We start from the raw sequence: 23,931 nt of genomic DNA on the forward strand, positions 1-23,931 counted from the left end.
GTTACCAAGCATAACCTGTTCTGTCCTGACAGATACACATCACATTCTTCGCCCTGTCTCACTCCACCCATGTTTCTGTGTCTCAGCTGTGGGGTCAGCTTTACTCCCACTTCTCCTTTTACTGTCTTTTTGCTCCTCTGCCCTCACCCCCACCCCCACCAGCTCACCTGGGTTCCTTCTGAATCTTTTCCTTTATTCAGGACATGGATTTGTATCTATAGTTCACATAAGTAGACTGACTTGCACTTTCAGCAAAGATGAGAGCACATAGTTTGAAGAGGGAATATTCAACATAGACACGAGAGAAAGGCCTTAATACCCAGTGGTCCGAAACACTTTAAATCCAGAGCAAAGACAAGGAAAGAATGTCCATTTGTTCAGCTGAGGACTCAGAAGGGAAGGGTCTTTCCAACATCTTAGTGAGTCTGAACTAAAAGCCCACATCAGAGAAGAATGGGCAGACTTCTCCGGACAAATTGGAAAGAAACCACCAAACAACCCAGTAGCCTTGAACCCTTGGGCAGCTTAAATGGGAGGATAGAGATAGGAGAGCACAGTGACGTCACGGCAGTACTTGGAAGCAGCTCTTCCCACAGAAAACTGAAGCTCAGAGGAAGTGAGGATTTCAATGAAAAATAAAAGCACCCTCCTCTCTCAGTGCAATAACCTTAGAGTCCCAGCAGGACACAAACCACATGCTGCTATTGTGGATAAATTCTAAAAACCATCTGAGGGTCAGTGTTAATTACACTTAGGGTGGCTTCCCCTTCACCCTCAAGACAGGAAACCCCAACTATTAAGTGCATTTGGCCTCCACAGTCCTGAGGAAGCCTTTCAGGGGGTGGGGTCAGGTTCTTTCATTCGTTTCAGGCAACTGTAGCCCCTGAATCCAAAGGCCCTATGATGTGGTTCCCACAGTCGGGGGGCCAGGTGGACACCCCTCCCAAGTGCTCAAGGGAACTAAATAAAGGAATTAAATCTGCTCCAATCCAAGCACCCTGGTGTCTGCAGAGGGGGATTTGAGGCAACTCAGTACATGAAGCAGCCTTTGTGGAGTTTCCCCCATGCTCAGAGCTCACTTCTGTGATGATGATGTTGCTCTGGTCTTGGCCAGGGGCAGGGGAGAAGCACGTGGGGCTGGGCGGGCAGAGTCTGAGGAGCCAGGACACTGTGTCACCACTGCTTTTTGACACATGCTTCTTTTTGAGAACTATCTCACACGCTCCCATAGGGTTTATTAAACATCAAAACACACTTTGTGATGAAAAACCCATATAACTTGTTAGCTGCTATTTGACTACCCCTCCCTGGGAATCATGGAGTTAGACCTTCTAGCCCCTTTTTATTAATAGTTTTCACTCCATGTTTTCAACCTCCATCCATATAGCCAGTTATTCACCCAGCAAGTATGTACCCAGGACCTGCTGCCCACTGGGCTGGGTACTAAGTCCTAGGAGGATAAGATGGAATTCTTTACTACAGTGTTCCTGGCTCTGGGGGAAGATGAACAGACAGTTCTAACAGATGGCAAGTGGAGGGGAGGGCTGGGTGAGAGTCAGGTCCCTCTTACCCCAAAGGTGGGGGTGGGCTGTCAGGAAAGGCTCCCTCCCTCCATCTCCCATCCAAGCCTACTTACCAACCCTTTATTCAGGTGAGGATAAAAATCACAAAGTTTCACAAAATCACGGAAGCTTAAGCATCTTGATTGATCCAGTTTTACCCAAATTCACAGCGCAGAAAATAAGGTCTCTGAAGACCTTGCTCCCAGTCACACCTCTGCGTAGCGGCAGAAGAGGGACAAGAAAGCTGATCCTAAACACCTGCTGGCTTGTGGGCTCCTCTTCCAGGTACCCGATTCTGCAAAAACACCCGAAATGGCAGCCCTGGATTTGGGCCCCAAGACTGCCCTGTGCTGGGCCTGGCAGGGAGGCCTCAGCTGGGGTGCCTCACAGTACCAGGAGGAGGCCACTCCCTGCTCACCTTGCCTGATCCCATCGGGGCTCCCGGGCTTTCTCATATCCCAACCAGGCTCCAAAAGCAGATGTTCAGAGAGGCAGGAAGGGAAAGCTGCCAGCTCCTTATGGCCTGGCCCTAAAGCTGGCATAGCACAGCTTCTGCTGTGCTCTGTTCTTATAAAATTCAAGGCAAAGGGACAGAGGCAAACAATTTGGGACCATCTCTAATTCACTCCATTGGCCTGAGTCACTGCATTTTGATCAACTTCAAAGACTTAGTTTAAAAAAGTAAGAGCAAAGAGCAATAGTAATGGAGTGGCTGGTCGCAAGGCTGTGGTCAGCTCATCCCAGGGGCTTCTGGCATCAGCCGCTGATGGAGTCAAAAGGAGTGAGGCCAAAAAGACGGGATCTTCAGGTCAAGGATGTGACCCTCAGATCCATGGCACCCACCCTTCACTGCATGTCACAGTAACCTGACCCCTCATGAAAATATAGCTTCCCATCACCATCTCGGGTTCACTGAATCTCGATTCCCATGGGCATCCAGGGAGCGATTTTTAAGAAAGTCCCCAGATGAAGAAGAGGCAGCTTTTAGGCCGTACCTGTTCCCAGGATGGCTGGCTCCAGGTTGAAGCAGAACCCTGGATACTTGTAGAGGTATTTTTTAAATGATGAGATTGAAGTCTGAATCCCACCCCACCCCCCACTGCCCCAAATATGAATTCCACTTTGGCTGTGAAAACTTGTCTGCAGATAAGATAAACTGAGGGAACTAAGTGGCTGCTTCTGGACCAAGAGTTCAGCCCTGAAAAACCAAAGCAGCTGAGGCCAGAGGCCGGGTTGGAGGGACCAGGCACACAGTCCGGCTTCAACACAGCTCTTTGAAATTCATTCACGCCGATGCATGAATTAATAGTTGAGATGATCATACTAAGGGAAATAAGTCAGACAGAGAGAGACAATGATCATACCATACTGCCTAAATGTGGAATCTGGGAAAAAAGATACAAGTGAACATATTTACAAAACAGAAATAGACCCACAGATGTAGAAAACAAACTTATAGTTACCAAAGGGTGAAGAGGGGGAGGGATAAATTAGGAGGTTGGGATTCACAGATACACACTTCTATACGTAAAATAAACAACAAGTACCTATTGCATAGCACAGGGAACTCTACTCAATATCTTGTAATAATCTTTAAGGGAAAAAAATTCTGAAAAAGAATATATTTAAAATTGAATCACTTTGCTGTACACCTGAAACTAACACAATATTTTAAATCAACTATACTTCAGTTTTCAAAAAAATGCCTTCTTTTTCTCTTGCTGAGCATGTACCACGGTCTGGATGGACAACAGTTTGCTTATCTGCTCACCTGTGGGTGGGGCTGGGAAGTAAAGCAATAGGGCTGATGAAAGACCCTCCTCACCAGTAGAAGAACCAGGAACACACTTCATTGTGGATCAAACATCAACAGATTTACGTGCATGTACTGCAGCTGGAGAACGACTACAAAGTCGGGGGAAAATCTGATATATTGACGAAGCCAAGGAAAAGAAAGAACAATCATTTCTCTTATCTCCCAGAGACTAAACCACCGCTCCACTCGGTGTCACATTTCCCATGAAGGAGCCTGGAGCTCATTCCTGAGTCCGTCTGCTTGGGTAGAGAAACACCTTTCCCCATAACGCTGGAGCCCAGCTCCTTCCTGGAGAGACGGACTCTTCAAACAGAGCAAGGACGAGACTTGCTGTGTCTCCCAGAAAACACTCAAGAAAGGGAAAATGGTTCTGTGGCCTATTTATAGAAACGGAGAAATGGGTTTTCACTTACCCTTAGAATGAACATGTGGGTTGTTTCCTCTTTGGGCTACTTAAAACGAAGCTGCAATGAACATTCATGTCCTGGACACACCTGTCTGTTTCTCTTGAGTAACTTGACTTAGGACTGGGAAGGCTGGGTTGGGTCACAGATTTCGTGTACAATTCACTTTTAAAGGACCTGCCAAAATGTTTTCAAAACACTCTGCCTTCTCTCATCCCCACCGGCAAGCTGCTCCCTGTCCTCACCAGCACTTGGAGTTAATTTAACTGCAGCCAAGCCAACGAGCGCGTGGTGGTATTTTGCTGCCATTTCCTTCATCTTTCCCTGAGCATCACTTCACTTGCTCAGACATTTGTGCACCTTCTTTGTAAGTGTCCTGGTCTTTGGCCCATTTTTTCTTTGGGTTATTAGTCATCAAGGTGCAAGAGTTCTTAATATGTCTCCTTACAAATCCGTCCATGTTTTCTCCCAGTCTGAGGCTTGCTTTTTTATGTTCTCATGGTATCTTCAAAAAAGCAAAAAATAATAATGATAATTAGTTTTGATGAAGTCCAATTAACAAAAAGTGAAAACTGACCTCAGGCTTCTGGCTCCAGAACAGATTCCAGAACTGGGAGAGAATACAGCTCTTTGGTTTAAGCCACCCTGATGGCAGCAGTGTTTACAGCAGCCCCAGGAAATTAATACGCCCATTACGTCCTTTGGGGTCGGGCCTTTGCATGGGTGGGTCAGGGTTAGGCTGAGACCTGTGTGGACTTGCACTTAGAGTCAGGGGGCCTCCGGATTTTCTGCCTCACCCTCCCAGTTCCTCTGGCAAGTGCTCCTGCTAAAGTTCTCCACGTCCCGTGACAGGGCCATGGTTGAGGGGGGCACATTTCCAAGTCTGTGTCCACCCACCATCTGCCTGCTTCGCCACTTTTCAGAGCCCTCAGGAAGTTGTTTCTGTGGGTCTCCCAGAGTGTTAAGCTGTAGTTGGCGACGGGGAGGGGTGGGGGGCTTCTCTGCACACGGGAACCAACTCCGGCCCACCTTGGCCACCAAGGCCAGGCCAGGGGAAAGCTGGCCTGGGAGAGACCCAGCCTTGGAGGCTCAGCTCCAAGACCTGTCTGGACGTTCTAGCCCAGAGGTGGGGAAGTGGAAAGCAGATGGCAGGATCTTGGATTCACAGGCAATTGCAAGCCCTCTGCGGCATGTGTGAATGCACAGTGTACAAAGTCAATTCCGCTCCCAATTAATTAATCAAGAAAGTAGATGGACCTGGAGTAAGAAGGCAGGAGAACCTTTAGGACAATGCATCCCACTCACAGCCCCGTGTCCCAAGCAGGGCTCAGCCCTGAAGACTGAATGGAGGTCCGGCCGTGGTCCCCACCCATGTGGAGCTGATGGGGGAGAAGAGCCAGTCTGCCTGGATTCCCCTGGGGGTAAGAAGTGCATACAGGAAATGGTCTGGAAGCACAGAGAGGGATGGGTAAATTCTTAACAGTGTTTGCGGGCAGGGGGAGGGGGGTGCGGCAAGAGGAAGATCCATAGTGAGGTGTTGAGGGAGCTGAACTTGAAGGATGCTCAGATTTAAGAAACAGAGGGTCAGCAGGGCTCCAGGTGTGAGGGTCCAGGCTCTGTGCAATGAGACTGGGGTGTACAGTGGCAGCAAGAGGTAAGGTGACCTGATGGGGCTCAGATCACAGCAAGGTCCCACCCAAGGAAGGGACCAGAGGCGAGTCCCCAACGCTTCCCGCCCCCTTCTCCTTCCTCACTAGGATGGGAAGGGCAGTACAAAAGCCAGGCTCTGTCGAGACAGAAATAAAGGGAGGTCCTGGGGGCAGAGCTCGGGGCCACGTTTGCCTCACCTTCTCTCCTCTCGCCTCCTATATCCCAAGTCTTTCAGCCACATAAGCTGGGCAAGGCTTCTGACACATGGCAGCTCATCCCAAGGGAAACATGTTTCTATGTGACAAAGAGAAAATGGCACTTGAGGGGTCCACACGCCAGCGCATATTTCAAATATCAGTCAAAGCTGTCTGCAGGCACCCACCAGGGCCGAGCGAGTTTGGAGCCTGGGGTTGGTGCCCAGTCCTGCTCCCCGAGGATGGGGTCACTAGCATGTCCTTAAACGTAATAATAGCTCACAACACTCGGCCGTGCCTTATACTCATACATGTATGTTTATAATATACATGTGTATAATATATACACACATGCAGAGAATATTTAAATTTAATGTTTTCTCTGTTCATTAGGAAATGTTTGTATTAGTGATGGCAAAAGGCCTTTTCAATTCTGAATTCTCAGAGGCTATGACACGTGTCTGCTGCTGGTGATCCATTTGTTCTTGGTTGACTTGCAGTTGATGAATTCACTCATTCATTTCAACTATTCATGAACAACAAACACCTTGGCGGGCTTAAGTTTTAGGAATCAGATCCTACCCAGGTGGTTCTATATACACTCTCAGGTAAAGAAGACCCTCTTTGGAGCTCCTTGGTGTCTCAGTGGGTTAAGGACTCACTGTTCTCACTGCTGTGGCTCTGGTCACTGCTGTGGTGCTAGTTCAATTCCTGGCCCAGGAACTTCTGACTTCTGCAGGCATGACCCAAATAAATAAATAAAATAAAAGAAGACCCTCTGTGACCTTGGAAACTGACACCAGGGATTCTGAGGAGGCACATCTGACTCGGGCAGGTCAGTAAGTACAAACATAGTGGGTAAAGCCCTCGTGTAAGGCTGATTTTCAGTATTTAGGTTTCCTCTTTTTATTTCCTTTCTAGAGTAGTGGGATGGGAAAGAGAGGTGGAGGCTGAGGGCCCGGCCCAGGATGAGAGTCCAGCTTCACCTCTGAGTCTGGATCCAACACACGGCAAAGATCCCAACTCCTTCCTGTCCTCACATTCAGCTCCTAATTATATGTGAAAGTTTGCCAAGTGCCAGATGTCAGTGTGACTCCCTCAAGAGAGAGGCACTGAGCATAAAAGACAATGCTATCTGGACTTGAGAATAAACCTCAGATCTGAAAACATGTGGGAACTGTCTACTGGTTCCACATAGTTGTCTCGGCTCCGCCAGGTGAGTAATTAGCGAAGTCAGACATCACACGGAGAGAACAGATGTGCACATGGGCCAAGTCTCCCAGCACCTTGCTCCCACGTTGGTATCTTCTTCCGTGGGTTTAATTTGTCAAACTAAGAGTGTGTGTTTAGTTTCTCTGCTAAACTAAGTGAAACGATGGTTGATGTGATTACAGTTCCCAAAAGAGCACTCATATCAGACCTCCTAAACCGGTAGTCAGGAAAGGAAATCTGGTCGGTTTGTTTTCAAGATGTTTATGTGCCCTTTACTGAATGCTGCTTGCTTTATTACAACTTTTTGTTTTTTGTTTCCAAAGAACGCACAGGACTCCGGATAGGAAGAGACCACAGAGGAAGTTGCAGAAACGCAATAACAGGGCCTCCTGGGCTCACAGCATGCTGCTCCCTTCTCAGTGAAGCTGGCTGGGGGTCCGAGGCCCTGTGGATTGGGCTGAAGTCTTCTCAGTGGGCCAGTGGATGGTTTGGGAAGTCTGAAGTCATAGGAAGTTCCCTTGCAATTCTGACCCACTGGCTGATCTGATTAGATGGAACATTTTGTTGCCACTGTTGGAATTCACCTCAGTCTCCCTCACAAAGACACAGAACTACCAGCACTGAATATTCTGTCCCCTTCATTTACCAAAGAGAAATGGGGCAGGGGCGGGGAGGCGGGGGGAGGTGCAGAAGGTAGGAGTGGGAATTTGTGCTTCGGGGCATGCGTGTTTCCTAGAGTGGCCACACCCATTCACCAAACAGCAAATGTGTAGGAAACACCCACTGTGTGCACCCACCAAGGCACTGGGCTGTGCTCTCGGCTGCGGCTGCATAGATGCACAAGGGACCCAGCCACCACGGAGGCACGTCCAGAGGAGGCAGAGACTAATTCTTCCAGGAGAGAACTGGACCATAACAAATCTGGCCATGGGTGTCTTTTCTTAATCCCCTACATTTAAGACTGGATGAGCAATCAGCTGGAAAATTCAGGATAAGCCCACTGGTCCCACCCAGGCAGGATTAATCTGGGGGTCTCCCTGCTTGGCACTTTTTTCTATTTTGTTAGGTGGAGCCCCATCGCATGGTCCAACAGGAAGCAGGCTGTGTGCCTGTCTGCCCCCAACCTGCTGGTCTGCCATGACCCTTGAGGGAACATGAACAAGCTGCTGTCTGGTTCTGGGGGTTGCCCTTCGTACATGAGTGTGGAAGGAGCGTGGCAGTTTCCACAGGTTTACACCAGTGTCTTCCCACTCCACACACACATACACACACACACACCAATCTGGGCTCAGAGAGCAGACTTGAGTCTTATGCTTCTTTATTACCTGGTAGTAATTGGCTACAGTAGAGCAAGACACTGAGAGGTCCCTTCCACACTCTGGCAATGTCACTGACAGATGGGACAGGTCAGGACACCACTCTGACACCACTGGGATACAAACAGAAGATGTACAGCAAACAGAAGCTTGAAATAGTGTTTGCACATATGTGCCAATATAGATTCTCTAAAGCTGTTTACACTATTCAAGATGAGCTAAATGGAGTCCTTTGAGGAATTAGTTTTTTGAGTTTTTTCCAAACATTTCTATGTTCCCTTTTCTTTTCATCAAGGCATTAGTTTCCCACCTTTGGTACAAGATTAAAAAGCCCTGGTGGTCCTGCTTCCTTCTGTATGTACAGAACAAACAGTGACTCATTGTGTGGATAACGTGTCCAGACAAAATGTGCAGAGAGCTCAGGTGTGTGTGGGTGTCTGTGTGCGTGTGTCTGTGTGTGTGCACACGTGTATCTCTGTGTGTGCACATGTGTGTCCGTGTCTGTGTGCATATGCCCCATCCGTATACATTTGTGGGCCAATTCAGACAATTAACATTCTTTCTCCTGCTATAGAAAATGAGTATTACTTATATCTTTAAACATTTACTTCCTGGAAAGGATAAATAAAAAGAAAAGAAGCTCTTTGCTAAAGAAAACTGTTGGTGGAGTGTGTTGGGGGCTGTAAACTTCCTTTCTTTACTTTGGAGGTTATAATTAATAAAAATTGAGATTATCGTAACAGAGAATTATCCCTCTGATTTCTCCTACTATGTGAACTCCTTAAAATTATTCAGAGTTTGGGGTTTTGTGGTTATTTTCGCTGCACTTGTTTCTTAATAAGAATATTATTTTGCTAATAGTTTGAAGTACTCGTTTTTATAGATACTGGTCCATCTGTGATGACTGGTTTGTACGATCCAGTTAAGCGACACTAATCACAATGAGGGTAATGTTGATAATGTAAAGACCAGGCAAGAGGCCGAAGCCCTTCACACGGCGTCACCCATGGGGACAAGCATCCAACACAGGCTTTATTATTCTCCACATCACAGGTAGGGAACAGAAGCTCTGAGAAGCAAACGACTCTGAGAAACCCGGGTTCCATCTGAGCGACCACATCCTCCTTTTACCTAGTAAGCCTGAGAAATTCCATCCACATTCCACTGTTGCAGCTTCTACAAAAATGCACAGGCAACTTCAGCCTGGAGAACTCTGCCAACTGCAGACACGTTTATCCAAAGTCCAACTGGACAGGACCCCCACCCCCCACCCCGACGATTATTATCAAGACCTAGATTCATCACCAACACAACTGCAAAGCTTTTCCTTCTGCGTCCTGTTTGGTCACTGTTTCCACCTTAAGCCCAGGATCAAAGACAATCAGATTTAGAAAATGTATATATTTCTAAGTTTGTTTCAAATATTGCATGGTATACACTTATACTAAAAGCCATATATACTCCTTGTTTACCTGAAATGCAGGCATTTGCTGCTGGATCCAATGGTCTCAGCAGGGGGGCCCACCTGGAACCCTCATTTTCACACCCTTGGCATCATTGGCTCCTGCTGACATTACCTCCTGAGAACCCTTCCTCCCATCTAAAGCTGCTGCCCCAGCACAGGCCCTCACCGTCTCTGGTGTGGACCACCCTTTCCAACATGAATCTCCTGTTTCTCTGTTGCTAGTCCTGCAGACTTGTGAAGGAAGGCCCTTCCCTGTCACAGAGCCTCTGAGCCAGGCCTTTATGAAGGCTCTTTGGTGCCCCCGCCCCTACAGCCGCACATCAGTCAACAAGCTTCCGAAACAGACAACACAGCCAGGACCCAGTCCGGTTAAATCAGGACCTTCTGTCATGGGACCTGAACTCTGGTCCATTTGTAAAGCTCCCTGGGGTGACTAATGGAACCAAGCTGATGTTGTCACCCGCCCCACCCTGCCCCCCTCCCGGTTCCCACTCCAGGAACCAGACTGGGCTCTGCTTCCTCCTCCTCAGGGCCGGTCCTCACCTGCATTCCTTTTCCCTCTGTCTGGAAGGTGCTCCCCGCCCCCAGTCCTCCTCTGACCACCTAACTCTCGTTCAGGTTTAAAACTCAGATCAGAGGTCACTCCCTCTAGGAAAACCTTCACATCAATTTGTGTTTCTGAATGATTGCGTTCTATAGCATTTTGTTAAAGAATTTGTTTATAGTATTTTAATTCTTTGAAAATTGGTCAGAGTACCTACTCCCTTCCACGGCACTGTGAAATGACGATGTACTCAACTTGGACCTCTGCACTTTTATGTTAAGCAGTTCTAACTTCTGACTGTCAGGGCTTCTTCCAGCTCCCACTGGGAGGCCTAAGGACTTCCTAGAAAGAAACCTCTGAAGCTTTTTCCATCATCCACTATCTGCCCACCTACCTCCAGCGGCAATTGGACTGGACGAAGCTGGGGAAATAGGTTTTGTCCTCTCTACAGGGTCCCCCAAGACTCTGGCTGCAGTTAATTTCACGCAGCCCCAGACGCTTGCGCAGAGAGGGAGCTGCAAAGGAGCCAGCACACCCCCCTGCCGGCTGTGACGTGTGGTCCCGGCCCCCCTCCATCCTCTGCGGGGCAGGTGCCACAGCAGAGGCGATCGTGGAAGAGGGAGCCCAGATTCCACAACCAAGTGGAAAATCCACACCCTCGTAAGCGGGCTGCGCTGGCACCACAGCAGCCAGTCAGTCCTGGTAAACAGAAAACTCTGGGTTTGAACCCTTGCTCTGCCACCTGTTAGCAGCGATCCTCAGCCAGTTTCAAGATCTCTTGGCGCCAAGGAGCCAACTTCCTGTGGCTCAAGGGTTGCTGTGAAGACACAGGACTGAACTGCAGGGAAAATTCCTGAAGACGAAATCCCTCAGGCACCGAGGGAGGCCTGTAGCCCAGCCTTCCATGCCCTTCTAGCAGAAGCTGTGAAAGCAACCACTGCCATGGCCACGGCTAAAGCAGATGCCCCTTGGGGAATGGTGGCTGTCCCTTGGCATCTGAGAGCAACTGCGTGTCCAAGCTCTGAGCCGAGAAGGGCCCCTTCTGTCCCTGGCTGGGTTTTGCCAGGACAGAGGCCCCTGGAAATGAGATCCTCAGAGCTCCTGGGGGCCGCTGTTCCCCCTTCACCACATACATCCAGATAAGTGACCAACAGCAGGACATCCCAGCGTGGACGAGTCCCTCTAGGCTTTGCACTAAGTGACTTCGCGTTTCCAGAGATCCGCTTGGCCCTGCTTTCCAGCGTCTTGACCTGCCTGGCAATGGTCCAGGAAACGCATCAGCTTGTTGGTGGGGGGTGGTGTTGAGCCCCAGGCACGGGGATGGGTCAGGTCTGTGGGGGAGCAGAGCGAGGGGACAAAGCAGCAGCGTGAAAGGACAGCCTCTCCCCACCCCCTCTCAGCAACGGGTTCGCCTGCTTGGCAGCTGCTGTGAACGCACTGGAAATATGGGCCATGGGGGTCTCAGGAGAGAGTGAAACGCAGGCCTTTCAGCACAGGATATTCTCGCTAATCTCCAGGCCTAATCCACTTAGAGCGTGGCTTTTAAGTCCCATTTGAAGTGACACAGCGGCCAGGACTAAGACAGATAAGCCCTTCCCACTTGGAGGGGCTCAGCAGCGCAGCAGCACCAGGCAGGCCGGCCCCTCCAGGCCTGTCCAGGCCCCCAGCACGTCTCATGTGTGCTTTATATTTTGTCACTGGGGACACAGCCTGAGGAACTGCGCCCCCATGAGGTGGGCTCCTGGCTTTCCTTCTGTCACTGGGAATCAGGTGACACTAAAATACCTCCAGCCACCACTGCTCCACCAGGAACTGCTCAGAGGCCCCGATGGTGACAGAAAAAAGTACCAGGAAGACACTCTGGGTCCTTTTCCACTGATGAGGGGCCAGGAGGCTCTCAAGCTGACTAGTTGCATTGTCAGAAAAATAGCGGCCACACTCTAAAAACAAATAGATGCTCTGGGCTGAGAGTTTCTGCCAGATGTTCATTCAGATGCAGAAGGCAGACAACACTCCCCGTGCATCCCTTCCGGACAGGCTGGCCCCCGGTCCCCCATGACGCAGCAGGCAGGGCTGCCAAAAAATAAATCGACAAATAAATAAAAGGAAAGTAAACCTCCAAGTTATTATTTCCAAAGACATAACAGAACACAGACAGCGGAGACATTAACTCACCGGGAAGAAAAATAGGTATTTAAGTCATTTCCTCTCTGCCCCACCTGACTTTTAAATCCATCTCCACTTTAAGAACTTGAGTAATTTTACGAAAACAAATTAATATTTTGGATACTTTAAAAGAACAGAGTACCTGCTTCCCTTCAAAGGATGTGAGAGTTGGAGTCAACGCTTCTTTCCCCAATTTCCCTTTCCTTTGCAAAAATAATGTGTGTGTGTGTATACGTGTGTGTGTGTGTGTGTGTGTGTGTGTGTGTGTCTTTTCTACCATGAAGTCTGTAAACTGCTGATCTTAGTCTCCTGAAATGATGCAGTCAACATGTAATCACAATGTACAGTGTTGGGCCTACACACAAACATCCCGCTTGAAACACAGACTGGACATCGCTACAGCTGCTGTGTGACACTGAAAAAGATTTTAACCTCTCTGGACCTGCATTCCGACATCCAAAACAAATCCATTCCAGGAGGAAATCCTGAAACCTGTTGGCCTATTAAATTCTACGAGGCTGGAAAAGCCCTGGTTGACTCAACATCAATGGTCGGGGCTCCTTTCCTTTCCAAAGAATTCACAATCACAGCCCCATCCCAGCACACACATGGAGTGACGATTCCATCTGCCAAAACTCCACTCACACCTACATTTTAAGGAACATGTGGATGGCAGGGCTTTGTGAGAATCATCTCGACTCACCCACAGAAAAAAAATCAGATCAATTGACATTAAAGTCTGAGTTTTAAAGCTGAATCCTGAGCTCCTCATAGCCCGACTTCTCTGCTCACCTGTGTCCCCAGTGTAGCACCTGTGTCCACGGAGCCCCAGGGAGAGGTCTGTGATTGAAGTTAGGCCACTGCCAAGGCCCAGGTGAGAAACAGACACCAGCAAATATGATCTCAGGCAACTCTCGGAGGGCTGGTGCCCTTTCAGGAGAGTTCACTGCTCTTTGGGGGGATTAAAGCATTTCATATAAATCCTGTTTATGTTTTCCCAAGAGTGTTTAAAGTATTCAGACACAAGTCAATGTGCCTGGCCTCCTAATCTTAGCAGAGAGATAAAAGGGACGTTTTCTTTTGAAGTGAGAAGTTGCAGCACTGTGATTCTTCTGAGTTTCCCTGGAAGGGCCCACAGAACCCAGGGAGGGGCTGTGGAAGAGGAACCAGGGCCAGAAAACCGCACCCCCGCCTCCCAGAGGGCCCCGCCTCAACTGCCCCGGAGTCTGACACCCTCTCTGGGGGCTCCTGTTGAGGCTCTGGGTCAGGCCAGCGCCCTTGGAGGAAGCCCAGTCTCCTCACTGAGGCTGAACTGTCCTGAAACCTGAAACCTGCCCAAACAAGTCCTGTGTTGCTCTCTGGGGCTCCCTCCCAGGCAAACAGTCCTTCTCCACAAACGCCCCCTCCCCCACGGCCTAAATCTCCATGCTGGGAACCCACTAATTTATATTGACATCAAGGCTTAAATTAAGGCTGAGGGCTGTTTTAAGAATCATTCTGATGGAAGGACTCTGTGACAAAAATTCCCAAAGTGGAGGCCAGCATGTAGGGGAGGGGGGCAGACTGGACATGACAGCCCCAGAGGCCACCAATCTCCAGCTTTGCCCCTGAGGAAAGGCCCTCCAGGAAAAGTGCCCCCAGCTCCCCTCCCCCACCCAGAGCCCAGCACCTGTGGTCAGGAAAGGCCATGCATCTCCAACTTCACATAACAAGGGAGACTTTCCTGACATGCGAAGACGTGGCCACGTCCCCTGAGGATGCTTTAGTCCCTTCACTGGGCACTCAGGCTGGAGGGGGTTCTGGATGCCTGGGGTCAGGGCAGGTTTGTTCAGCGCATGCACTTCAACAGAGTAAAGCTGTCTTTCATGTGTTTCCCCAATGGATTGAAAACAAAACCGTGGATTCACACCTGCTGCTTCTCCCGTAAAGCAGGTCCAGGAAGGCAAGGCAGCTGCCCCAGTCCTGCAGGTCCCCATGGCCAACCTGCTGGTCCCCACGGCTGTCTGCTGGTCCCCACGGCCATCCTGCCAGTCCCCATGACCATCCTGCTGGTCCCCACCGCCATCATGCTGGTCCCCACGGCCATCCTGCTGGTCCCCACAGTGGGGCTGAGGCACAGTCACTGGGAGATTTTTCAAATGAGCCACACATTCCCCACACCTTGGGCTTTACCTTGCCCTGCTGAGGGGCTGAGAAAACATCACCTATTCAGCCGAGCTTCCTCCCTGTGTGCATGTCTCCTTCGTGGTCCCTGGGAGAACCTTGGGTTCTCTGCACAAATACAGCACAGGAATGAAGGAGCTCTTCCTGTTCTTCAAACAACCAACAAAGACAGCACCATGCCTATCCCAGCTACCCGTGCAGGGGACACTCTCACCAATAAGGGGGACACTGGTTCTGAGAGGTGGCGCTCCCAACACCCAGGTAGTGACCACCTAACTCTGGGCTGTGTTGAGAGCTCACCCGCCTTGTTTTCTGAAGTTCCAATCATGAACTTCTGAACCATCATGAAGACTGAAGACTTGTCAGTGTGACCACTCAGGTTCTTCCTGCAGAACCTCAATCCCATCACTTTTTAGAGTAAGTGGTCTAGCAAGCTCCAAACCCCTGTGATGTTATAAGCATTTACTGACAGATCAAATATCTTCCTGGAGATGTCAGAGGCCCCATGCCCAAGATACCTGGAATGTGTTTTGCTTCTTCAAAAACCAGAACAGAAAACCCTGCCTGGAACTGGGCACGGGTCAGGCCTTGTAGCAGGAGGTTGTATCATTAGAAGTTATTAGAAATAAAAACGTATCTGGAATTACGGCTGTAGTTTGATGCCTCAGGCTAAGGAAAAAGAGACACTAGTTGGTCCTGGAGGAAAGGGGTTTAGCATTTCCACTGACTTGGGGAGGTTGAACCTCAGCCCCTGCTTCCTCCCCAGCATAGGTGCCCAGGAATGTTTCCTTGCTCTACATTTCCTGCCCCTCCAGCTCCTTCTGGAAAGATATGATGACTAATGTGGTGTTTTATAGCTTTTCTTCTTGCCTGAGATTGGCTCATAGACTTGGGGGTTCAACAGACAAGTCCATGGCTTAATGAGTGTCCAGCAAGGAATTCTGTCCCCAGACACCTGACCAAGTCAGGAAATCATGCTCAGAAGGTGCCCCCCACCCGGTCTTGTTGTAGAATTTAGGATGAAAGTGGGCATAGAGCCTGCATGAATGACACTGTGAAGGTCACATGTGAAGATCCACATGCCATCTTTAAAAACGCCACCAAGCAGCCAGGGCTCATGCCTGAAATCAGCCAATTGCCTGCTGGCCCAAGGCTCTGAGCTGCCCTGACTCTGTCCACACTGCCTGCCCCCATCCCAGCCAGCTTCTCAGGGGAGGTGAGGACTCGGGGCTAATTGTGCTCGGTCGTGGGCCCTGGGGTTGCCCTTTCACCCTGGCAGGGCCCGCGGCTGTTTCATGTGAGACCCCCCTCTCCAAGTGCCCTCAGATGTGAGGGAGGCTTGGTTGAGGACTTTGACAGCATCCAGGGAATGCTTGCTTCCCAAATATATTGCCTCACAGGCTGGTGGGAGAGGCTGGTCCTGGGCCCTCACCAATTTTCACCCCCAAATACTGGGACAAAATAACTGGGCAGAGAACCGCTCCCCAAAGGGCATGAGAATTGGATACAAAAGGCCGGAGTCTCCAACCTTTTCAAGCTTGAAGGCGCAGCTTGGACAACAGATCTGTATGTTCTGCATGGGTGATGGTGTGTCTGGGACACACTGGTTGGGGGAAATATTTGACAGCCATCATGACAAGAGGCTGCCACCAACTCAGTGATTTTTACATGCGTTTGTGTTTATCAACTACTACATTTGAGATAAAGCATGAAAAATACCATGTGTCATGTCTCCAGATGAAGGAAGTTGAGACAAGGATTCACCTCCCTGGCCCCCAGCTCACACAGGGGGTCACTCGCCTGGTCATTCAGACTAGATGGTTCCGGTTATTTTAGAGAATCAAATGCAGCATTTGCACTTTCTTTAAACTGGGTGTACACACACACACACACACACACACACACACACAACATGAGCCTACCTGTTCTGACTGAAGGACATGCTGGGAGGTGAAGGCCCAAAGCACCGTGTCCCCTTTCCCTCAGGACCCCTTTGAACTCCTCCGTGGCTGCCAGCCGCGCCCAGACAGGGCTGTTGGCAGAAGAAGGCTCACTCCTTTGGGACCACCGCATCTGCTGCTTTCACCATTCAGGGGACACCTGTTCTCACCTGGTCACATTTGTCACAGTCGGGGTGTTGGCATCAAGAGACCTGCCTGCCACGTGACAGAGGACGAGGGACCCTCTAAGATAGAAACAACTTAGAAGCTCATTATATTTCAGAAGCTATTTTAAGTGATTTCCCTTCAGACATGAATTTTTGTCACTCTGGAAATTAATACGAGAAAGCCCACATGTGTTTGCTTTTTCAAACACAAAGGACACTCCTAACGCATTTCCATTAGGAACTGGACCTTGGCCAGGTGAGATGGCAGAGGTGTGACCATGACTCCTCGCACAAGAAAGAACGTTAGTAAACGGGGGTGAGCACAAACTACGATGGGACCAGAACAGAGTGGGCATCTCACACAGGAAATGGTGGCCGAATGCCATTCCCCCCCTTTTTTTTTTTTTTTTTTTTTTTTGCTGTTTAGGGCCGCACCCACAGCATATGGAAGTTCCCAGGCTAGGGGTCTAATCAGAGTTACAGCTGCCAGCCTATGGCACAGACAGCCACACAGCAATGCGGGATCTGAGCCGCATCTTAAACCTACACTACAGCCCATGGCAACACAGGATCCTTAACCCACTGAGCGAGGCCAGGGGTCTAACCTGCAACCTCATGGTTCATAGTCAGATTCATTTCTGCCGTACCAAATGCCATTCCCTAATGTGTCAGCCTGAGGTTACTCCAGGATAACTGAATGGGAACGGCTCATGGATGTAACCAGGGCCCAGGAAGACCCCGCAGTGACGTGATCTTGCCCTGGGTTAACAGTGGACCTGGAACTGGTCTTTCTCACCTGGCTGAGCTACATCACAACCTGGACAAGCTGAAACCCTGTCGCAACAGATAGAGGGCTGCTCTCTTGTCAGAAGCGCCCAGATGACACAGGCTGAGAACAGGTTTTCCTTTGGGAGGTGAACGCGGTAGAGCTGGGGACCCAGAAGAAGTGGCTGGACTGCAAATGCAGACCTGTGGAGCGTGGCTGGGGCCACAGCAGGACCCAGGAGCCTGTCAGAGGCAGCAGCTGAGCCTCCACAGCTGCCCCAGCCCCAGGAGTCCCTGCCCTTTGCAACCTTGCACAGGACAAGGGCTGGAGCTGTGGTTTGGGCTCCCTGAGTGCCCCCAGGCCCCCGGCCCCCAGCCCCTACAGAGTGGCACTGGTGCCCTCAACCTTTGGTACTACGATGGCCCTGGGCCAGGGGCTGCGTCTTTGGAGGCCTAAGCACAGAAGGTGACAGTGAGAAAGGAGAGCCAGCCGGCTCTGCCACCCTCTGGGCCCAAGACCCTTGAAGAGGAAGGGAGGATACATGCTGGTCCTCACACACCTGGGGTGACCTGAGAACACTGTGTAGCCCGTCCTCCCAGGCAGCGTGGCAGTGACCCCAGCATATACACAGGGAGAGGACTGATGAGAAGATGTGGGGAGTGCTGTCTGCTCAGCCGTGAAGGAGCCAGAGCAAGAGGTGCCAGCCCAGCCGGGGCCCTGGGCCTGCCTGGGGTGACAGCCACCCCAGAAGAAGCAGACCACACCCCATGGAGAGAGAAGGGCAACGAGGTGGCCAAGAATCCAACTCCGATGAAATGTGCTTTCAATCCCACAGGATGTGTCCAGGCCCCACACTCCGCTCCCAGCAAGAGTAGAGGCGGACAGTCAGCATACATTTCCCAAAGTCAGGCCCAGCCTCAATGTTTGGTGTGTGTTGACTTACGGGGTCTCCATTTCACTGATAAGGAAAAGAAGGCAGGAAGTGTGTGCCACTGCTCAAGGTCATGAGACTCGGGGCCCGGTCGAGCCCAGGAGCTCCAGCCCCACATCCCCCATCCCTGGAATCTACCAACAGTTACCTGATTCTCACTCAGATTCCAGCATAAACCAGGCCGTGAACTTCAGTTAAGATCACCTAGAAGTCTGAATTGCAGCTCTGAGACTTGGGAGGTGGAGAAGCAATTAGCAGGTAGAAGGGACGGTGAGGAGGTCTCAGAGAGACGCAAAAGCTCTAGGAGGTCACACCAGGAGGGCATAACCACCACGGCAGAATGAACAGGGACCGTATGCCAAGGACTCAGAACCACAAGAAAACTCATCAGAGTAGGCGTTTTCCTAATCAAGAAACGCTGTTGGTTTATAGACCCTTTTCCAAAGGCAGGTTATGGAAAGCTCATTAGCTGAGTCATCTAGGACGGAACCAGACACAAAGTCCGCAGACGCCCGGGGCCGGGCTCCCACACTTTGGACAAAGTGAGCTAACTGGTCTCTTCACCTCCCATTGTAAAGAACCCTCGTCTCGCCACACGAAGCTCCACCAGCAAGCAGTTCATCCTTTTCTCCTCTTCCAAGTGCAGAGAAATGAGGCTAGAACATGATGACACCCTAGAAAATTCACAGCTGTTATGCTCAATTATCCTAAAATGTTTCCCTGTTCTGGGAATACAAGCCATACAGTTTTTAAAAAATGCAAGCACATGTAAAGACAATCCCATGGAAATATCCTTAATGGTGCGGCAAACAAACAAACAAAAAAAAACAAAAAAAAGGAAAAGAAAACATACGATGCCAAATCTTGAAGATAATCTATTTGGTGTCACAGAATAGAACCTGATATGTGTAAGGAAATTTTAGAAGCCAAAACTCCATTATTTCAGAAATACAGTTTTTCCATACTTTCCCAATTTTCATTAAGTCAATTATTTAAATTCTGGGGAGGGACAGCTATGTAAAAAACACCCTACCTGTGATGGTGACAGGCTTTTCTAGTTGACCGTAAGCTACACCACCCAAGGCCAGCTTCCTGGGGGTACACACGGCCTCACACCTCCTCCTTCTCCCCTCTCCCCCACCCCCCCCCGTCTCCCTCTCCCTTTCCCGATCCCTTTCCTCTTTCTAACTGCAAGAATAACCACGGTTATCCTCCAAAGACTGCAGCAGGACCCCTATGTCTGTAACACCACTGATCTCCTGGCCAAGGTTCAAAGTCCAGCCAGGGCCACCTTGCAGCCAGACACCAGCGCTCTCATTCCTGCAGGCCCCACCTCTCCAAAAGTTTCTCTCTCCTCCCTGCTTTGAAACGGCCTCTTCACAACCCAGGCTTGGACCAGCTGGGCCTCACATTGAGACCCTACCCATGGCCAGAACGGATGGCATCCTAAGTCTGCCGGATGCCCCAGACGCCCTGGCTGGTCAGATTTTAGCTCCAGGGATTTTGAACGTGGGTGGGAGGGGTGCTGAGCCTCAAGGTTTGTTCAGTGGGGAACCCGGGGGCGCTGGGTGCCGCAGCCCCTGTGGGCTGGGGGGAGGGGGTTGTTCCATTGCTGACCACCCCAGGAGCACTCCCCCTACCCCCAGCCTGGATCTTCACAGCTATTTCTCTGCTTCCTTCTCTCCCTCTGACCTGCCCTCTGGACTGTCAGTCTAACTAGAGCTCTTTGTTTGCTGTGGATTTTTTAATCAAGAGAAATAGGAAGAAAAAAGCATTTTACTAGACAACACTTTCTCTATCTAGATGACCTCTGTTGACATATCTTTTGCTTGCTGGCACCCACTGGGGTCAGAGTTCATGGCAGCCATTGCCCCCAAGGGTCTGATCATTAGCTAGTGTGACCGTGACCCTAAGCTTGGATGAAATTCATGGAACTCAGTTGGGGGCAAGGTTTTTTCCTTCTGTGAATGGCTGTTTTCTCCCCAGAGCACTGGAGACAGGTGGGGGTGGGGTGGTGAGCGGGGCTGGGTCCCAAAGGAAGAAAGTGGCTTGGTGGGGGGGTGCTGGGGGAAGGAAACAGTCACAGGGAATCTGGAGGTGATGAAGGACACACCTGAAGGTATAGACAGACTATTGGACTATAGTTACAGGTAAACAGGAAGCTTGTGGGGTTTTGCATTTCAGATGGCATGGATCTGACAGTTAATGCTTTAATGACTTAAGACCAGCCTGCCAGTGGTGTCTCAGGGCCCATGGGGCTATAGTTTAGTAGTAAGAAAATTTAGAATCAATCAAGAGACTCGGCTGTGGATATTGGCCATCTGTCCGTCTCGGGGGTCACTTGATGGAGCGCCCTTCTCTGTACAGTGAGTGCAGTGCAGCCTGCACTGTGGGTCTGGTTGGCGGGAGCAGGAGCCACTAAGACAGTGTGGACAAAAGCATGTCCATGACCCCGAGACCCACCTGTTAAGGTGTGGTTCTACTGCAGCTGCATCTGGTGAACACAAGATTATCATTCTTGTCTGAGGACACTGACAGGGGTCCTGGCTTTAAAAACAAAGTCTGCCTCCCAGAAACCCCTCATTCCCAGACAGAGAGGGCTGGCTGGTGACCCTACAGTGATGGCAAATCAGACCGTAAATTCTGATCTCCAGTTTGCCCTAAGCTCACTCTCTGAGCTGGATTAGGCCTTCCAACTTGGTGGCACTTTAGGACTGCCTGGAAAATGTTTCTATTTTTCCGTTTGGGGGAGACCCACCCCAAACCAATTATTTATTAAGTCACATCAATTTATTATTAATTATTAAATGATGATCTCTGACCAGCAGCACCTGGTCATTGGGGTTTTGTTTTTATTGCTATTGTGTCTCCCAGGTGGTCTGATCTGCAGCCAGTGCCCCGTTAGAACCTTGCCCCTGCCCCTCAGTGGTCCCAGTCAGCCGTGGTCACCTGCAGAAGGACGTGCTCCAGCCACCTGATCTTTCACCTTGCACATGTGCTGTGACTGTGGGCGAGGGGAGTGAGCCCATGATTGTGGCTGTGATACATACGAGAAGAATGGATGCTAATGGCCGTTATCAGAAACTCATGTCTGCAGTGCCAGCTCTGTTGCTAATGAGAAGCGGCAGATGCGCGTTTTGAAACACCAAGTACGTACCAAGTAAGATGAAAGAGCCAGAGACCAAATTGCCCCATCTCCCAGACACACTGATTATTAGACTTGACCAGCTGGCCCCCAGCCGCCCCGTCCAGATGTGTGAGCCCCACAGGGGGCCCAGACTGCACACAGAAGGCTTCTCCCCTCCCCGTGAACAGAAGAGGGGCTGGGGGCAAGCTGTTCATCAGAACTTTCTGCTTGAGTGACTATGAAAATACACGTAAAGACAATTTGGGAATAAGGCATAACCCGAGTTCAAATAAAAAGACTGACTTTAATTCATACTTTCGTATTTCAAATGATGTATCCGCTAAGAACTAGCATTGATGTTCAGAGCACGAGCCTGTGACAGGAGCCAGGCTGGTTCCAGGCAGTCCTAAATCAGCAAACACAGTGCCACCCGGCTCCAGGGAAGGTCTGGGGGTTGGCAGGACCGCACTTCCCCAGGCCGGCACAGTAGCACCATTTGTGGCCTCCTTGCATCTTGCCAGCGAGGACCTCCTCCTGACACCAAGTCTCCCGGTGTCAATGTGAGGCTTCCGACCACTCTGTGAATTAATCGAATGTTGAATGGCTACAGGATGCTCTGAGATGCTGGCTCTGGGAAGCACCCTGTCCCCCACACAGCAGGCATCTCCTGCAGAACCTGGCTGTGCCAAGTATTTGTCCTTCCCAGAGTAACCCTGGTTACCCAGGATAATGAGTCTTCCTGGTCCTGGCCTGCAGCTTCTAACCCAGGAGAGGTGGCCTTGCCTCTGCCCTCTGCTCCTCCAGGCCCCTCCCAGGATGCCCTCTGACCCCACCCCATCACCTGGAGATGCCATCGCTCGAGGCCCCACGGTTGTCCCTCTGTCCCTCCCCACCAAGGCCACCCTGCCTCAGCCATCTCAGCTCAGGAGAAGATGAGGACACGCCACGGGGCAATAGCCTCTCTTAAACTCAAAAAGTCCTAAAACATAGAACTTTCTTACTTCCTGTGGAAGCCAAACCTGCCCTGAATCGCCATGAAACTATTGTACTCTTTACAAACAATTCTTAAGATCATCACACGCTCTGTGTGGATCCTTAAAGAAGGGAAGGGAGGCGTTAGCAGAGGTTGACTGTCCCCCATCTGGAAGGCAGGAGACAGAGAGCAGAGTCCTGGAGTGAAGCAGCCCCACGGTTTGTCCTAATTTCATTGACACTTTTCAAAGTTTTCAGAAGAAAAGATGTCCAGGAAGTCCAGCAGTGCCAAGTTCAGAAACCAAGCTTAGTGACCAGCGCAAGTGCATCGCCATGGGTCCCAGACTGGCCTTTTGCAGTTCTCCTTTATATCTTCAGAAGCCCAACCTTCCTGCCTGCTCTGGGACATTAAAAAATACACCCAAAGAATATGTTTTCAAGGCCATTGCCACTGTTATTACCCTGTTAATTGCTATTATGGCTACTGCTAGTGTGAGTTCTGCATTTTCCCGCGTCTAGCCAATCCCACACCTGGCCAGCGTGGGTTTGCCCAGGAAGCAGATGTGCACATGCCGATCTGAGCAGGAGACACTAAAGCAGCAGACATGCATGGGGCTGAGCGAGCAGAGGCAGGCCCCACCGCGGCGGATGAGGGCACAGGCCTGGGAACATGGACCACTTCCCCCGTGACACCCAACAAAGCCCAGCCTGGAGGAAAGAGAAATGTGAAAAGCGTTGAAGAGCAAAGCCACAGTGAAGGACCGGGAAACACAACCACCTCCATCCAGGAAGAGCAGCAAGGTAGTCCTCAAAATTCAACCAAAAATCAGCAGGTACTCCCAGGTCCTGCCAGGCCCGCCAAATACCCAAGTGTGCTTTCCCTCCATTACTGATTTCTATTTAGAGCCAGACTTTCTCCAGTCCACACAACATCAGGGTCCTGGTGCACGTCTCTTTCCCTCTCACCAAGCGATGAGCTTCCCAAAGGCAAGGCCGAGGCCTTACCCACCCAGCTTCTGCCACGCTGGGCATGCACCTACCACACAGCAAGGTTCAGGGCAGGGTAACTGAACTGATTTAAGGACCAAAAGGACACATTTTTCAAGACTAGGAGTTGTAGTGAAAGTGGCTGTTGACAGCAGGTAGAGGGGCAGAGCCCAGGTGACCCTGGCTGAGGGCCTACAGCTCTGCACAGACTCAGACCTTCCAGAGAGGTCTCCTCCCTGCCCATTAGGAGGCACATGCCCCTAAGAAGGGTAACTATTGATCTTTAAGACTTGGTACCCCTGTCCCTGCCTCTGTGGAAGGCAAGAGTTACAGGAAGGCCATAAGTCTATGACTTTGCTGGGCCACTGGGCAGAAAAGGGGCCAGACTTGTGTGTGTGTGTGGGGGGGGGGTTCATCTTATGTTTCACAGAAACTGAAGCCTCATGGTTAAAGGACCTGTCCCATGTCACAGAGAAAACTCAGAACCCTAATTCAATTGTCCCCATTTAAATCGGATGACCCAGAGCACTTTCATTAATAATAAATAAA

The sequence above is a fragment of the Sus scrofa genome, chromosome 6 (genome assembly GCF_054392235.1).
Source record: "Sus scrofa isolate SSC_HxYL_T2T_F1_AM1 chromosome 6, Sscrofa_HxYL_maternal_Yorkshire_Landrace_v2.0, whole genome shotgun sequence".
Taxonomy (NCBI): domain Eukaryota; kingdom Metazoa; phylum Chordata; class Mammalia; order Artiodactyla; family Suidae; genus Sus; species Sus scrofa.